We start from the raw sequence: 4,054 nt of genomic DNA on the forward strand, positions 1-4,054 counted from the left end.
TTTTTTTAAAGATTGGCTCTGAGCTAACATCTGTTGCCAATCTTTTTTTTTTTTTTTTCATCTTCTCTTGAAAGCCCCCCAGTACACAGCTGTGTATTCTAGTTGTAGGTCCTTCTAGTTCTGCTATGTGGGACGCCACCTCAGCGTGGCTTGATGAGTGGTGCTAGGTTTGTGTCTGGGATCTGAACCGGCAAAACCCTGGGCCGCTGAAACAGAGTGGGCGAACTTAACCACTGGGCCACGGGGCCGGCCCTGGTAAAAATTTTTTTAAATATATATGAATATATTTTTATATATGTATAAATTTTTTAGAAATATGCATGTATATGTATTAACAGTTTGGTGTATAGCCTTTCAAACTTTTTAAAAGTACACTTAAATACACAAGTACATAAATACATAGGGTTTTATTTTGCTCTGTTTTACATAAATGAGCTAATACTATACAGATTCTTCTGAAACATGCTTTTTTTTTTTTGAGGAAGATTAGCCCTGAGCTAACTACTGCCAGTCCTCCTCTTTTTTGCTGAGGAAGCCTGGCCCCGAGCTAACATCCGTGCCCATCTTCCTCTACTTTATACGTGGAACGCCTACCACAGCATGGTGTGCCAAGCAGTGCCATGTCCGCACCGGGGATCCGAACTGGCGAACCTCGGGCTGCCAAGAAGCAGAATGTGTGCACTTAACCGCTGTGCTACTGCGCCAGCCCCAAACATGCTTTTTTTTTTATACCTTAATGTATTATGGATATTTTCCATTGAGACATGTATAGTTCTACTTCAATCTTTTTAACAGCTGTGCAGGATTCCATAAGAGGTACCATAATTTATTCACCTGTTTCCATATCAGTAAACACACAGGTGTTTCTGAATGCTGTAATGAACTTGCTTTGTGGTAGACCCAACCTGGGGTGATTGCCTAGCTCACCATGCACACAGTGGCTGTGTCTGCCATATTCCTCTGCCTTGGGGAACCATTTCTCCTTCTGCATCCTTTAGCCTGTAGTTCAAATATGCGCTGGGTCATCCTGTTTCCGGGGCCACCGTGACTGGTCCTAGGGTGGTGAGCACCCTCAAGCTGAACCAATGCAGAATTCTTTCCCAGGATCCCTCACACTGGATCCAGGACAGAGAAGGCCTATCTTCTTTCTGGTTAGGAAGTTGGGATGACAAAACCCCAGGAGCTACCAGAGGACCTGAGAGAATGAAACCAACACAAAGAGCAGCAGAGATAAGGGACATTTTCTCTCTCTTTTTTTTAACCAAATGTCTGGATCGTTTCTAAGGTGCCCCGCCTTCTAACATTCCGTGACTCTGGGGGAGGGATTATGGAGGGAACGCCAGGGCTCCTCCTGGGCTTGCTTTCTGTTCCATCGGTCTCCTTCCTATGAATCCTGGCTGGGAGCTTCTGAGCCCCTGGAAGATCAGGGGTCTCTCTGCCCTCTCCCCATCCTCTTTGTGTGGCTCTTCTCATTGTAGAGCGTCTCCGTATCTCCTCACTGAAACCGCACCTGTAACGAACATAAGAACTAACCTCTTTGAGGGGCAGCCTGAAAAGCCGTCATCAGTCATTTACGTCTCTGTGTAGCTTTCAGGTCTTTTCATGAGAGCAAGCCCAAGGCAGGGGGGGATAAAGCAGGCACACACTGGACACGTTCAATTAGTCAACAAACATTTAAGTGCCTCCAGTGCTCCAGGCACCAGAGATAGAAAATTCCCAAGCGCCTGGTCCCCACCTCATGGACTACTTAAGCTCCCGCCCTGACATCCTCACCATCTCCAGTCCTGCCATCCTCTGAGGCAACAGTAACATCAGCAAGCATGCCATCCAGCATCCTTAAACTTCTTGCCTCCAAAGGTTTCCACCCCCTCCCTTCCTCTTCCCATCCTGCACGAAATGAGGATCAGAGTTCTTACTTCATGGCGTTCTTCTGAAGATCACATGATCTGGTGTATGGAAGCTTGCCTTGTAAACTGTAAGGCACTGTTCCTATTCCCACTCAGGAAGAGAGGAAGCACAGGGAGGCTGGAGGAGGCAGCAGGGCAGGGGGCAGCGGATAATTGGGAGGGCAGAGAAGGGCAGGCCCGAGGACCCCACACGGACAGAACTTGCCAGTAGTACTAGATGTGGAGGGTGGGGAGGGGAGGCGAAGAGCTTTGTAATGCAGAAAGCATTCAGCCGTCAAACCTAGGAGTCAGAGCCCCAACCCCAACATTATTCATCTCCCTGGAGGGGGTGGCCTCAAGAGGTTTCTGTGATCTCTTCTGAGCAGCCAGCAGTGGCTGCCTGAGGCCTGGCAGCCTCTCCCATGGGACATCTGTCTGTCCATTCATTGATCTCTCCCTAATGCTGAGGAGCAGCTCCCTTCTTCCTCCTGCCTATTTGTCAGACTTCCCGAGATGAATCGAGATGGAAAAGGAGATGTCGGCACCTGGGAACACTAGTGGGGTTAGGGGGGGATGGATCTGGACTCTCCACTCCCCCCACCACCACCTCACGGGCCACAGCAGGGCAGTGGGGGCCAGACAGCTTGGGGATGGGCGGCTCCCCCAAGGCGGGGCTGGGATATCAAAGCTGGAATCGTGGAGGCATGTCAGCCTGGCTTTGTGAGCCCGGCTCCCATCAACGCATGAAAGCCTCGCTGGACAAACTGCATTTGCTGCGCTCCCAACCTGCATTCCCGATTGGTCACGGCCTGGCCCCAGCTGCATTCCTGGGCCAGAGGAGGCAGAGGGCCCTGGCCTCTTTGTTCTTCCCAAATCAGGGCTCAGAACCATGACAGGCTGATCGCATTACCGGCCGAGGTCAGCCTGGCAGGAAGGACCCCCTCCGCCCCTCCCGGCCCACCCGCTCCTTACCTGTACCCCTACGACAGGCTGCAGTGGGTCTCAGCTGGGGAAGGAAAATCTCTCAAACCCCAGCTGCGCTGCCTCCTTCCAAGGGCAGATGCTGGGAGCAGCGCCCAGGCCCTCATTCCAGCGCTTGTCCAATCTCGGGCCATCTCCAAGGGCTCGCAGCTGCTCTGGGGTGGCCCAGCTGCTCTGCTCGGGGTTGGACCCATCAGAACGCACACTGCATGCACCCGGGTGGCAGTAGAGACCTGGGCTGAGTACCAGAACAAGCTCAGCTTTCAGAGTTACCCTAGGTAGGACGCATTTCTGTCAGAAGCCCCATTTAAACCACTGCCCACTTCTCACTTAACTTCTCTGGGCCTCAGTTTCCTCATTTATAAAACTAGGATACCAGGAAGATTTTAAAAGATACTGTATGATAGGTTTCTGGCATGTTGGAGATAAATGACAAATGTTACCTTTCCTGCTCTCTTCCCCTCCGCTTGGAATGAGTGGCCGCAAGCAGAGTGTTCATGAGATGGTTACTACCCTTTCCTCCTTTCTCTGAATTCCTAGAGCCCCAAGAGTGAGGCCCAGCTATCTGGAGACAGCTATACACAAGTTATCCTGTGTTGTTCTGAATAGTTTCATATGTCAGTCTTTGTCTGCCCAACAAGCTTGTTGGCATTCCAGCAAAGACCTTTCACTTTGTTACTCAGTCAACAGATACGTGTTGAAGAGAGCTGCACGGGCCACGGGGGACTCAGCCGTGGAGAGAGCCGTCCAGGCCCCTGCTCTCAGGAGGCTCACAGCAGAGTGGGCAGACAGGCCCGATCCCGCACATGGCCAGCGGCAGTGGTTCCCCCCTGGTAGTGAGCACTATGGTGGAAAAGTGTAGGCCGTCCTGAGAATATTCAAGGGACTCTGGGGCTCTGAGTCAGTGACATTTCAGCTGAGATCTGAAATATGACAGGGAACAAGTGGGAGGGAAACAGTCCTGGCCAAGATCGTCTGTGCAGCTGTGAGAGGGGCAGGGCACGTCCCAGCCCCGCGCGGAAGCTGGGTTGTATTCCAAGTGAAATGAGAAGCCATTGTGAGGTTTCGAGCAGAGGGATGGTGTACTCCAGGGTCACTGGGTAGATAAGAGAAAGGAGGTGGGGGTGACCAGGAATGGAAAGTATGGGGATTTGTCGGGCTGCTGGAGCAGCAGTCCAGCCTGGAGG

At 51.6% G+C, this 4,054-nt stretch overlaps 1 long non-coding RNA gene across 1 annotated transcript; it reads right to left on the minus strand.

Annotated features, from left to right (window-relative positions):
* Nucleotides 1-388: 388 nt before the first annotated feature.
* On the minus strand, nucleotides 389-1,707 carry LOC139084106 (uncharacterized). The gene is made up of 2 exons (XR_011541416.1): nucleotides 928-1,707; nucleotides 389-657 (listed from the first exon to the last, which is right to left on the minus strand). It is a non-coding gene; the product is annotated as an uncharacterized lncRNA (long non-coding RNA).
* Nucleotides 1,708-4,054: the final 2,347 nt, after the last annotated feature.

Source organism: Equus przewalskii, chromosome 6 (assembly GCF_037783145.1).
Source record: "Equus przewalskii isolate Varuska chromosome 6, EquPr2, whole genome shotgun sequence".
NCBI lineage: Eukaryota > Metazoa > Chordata > Mammalia > Perissodactyla > Equidae > Equus > Equus przewalskii.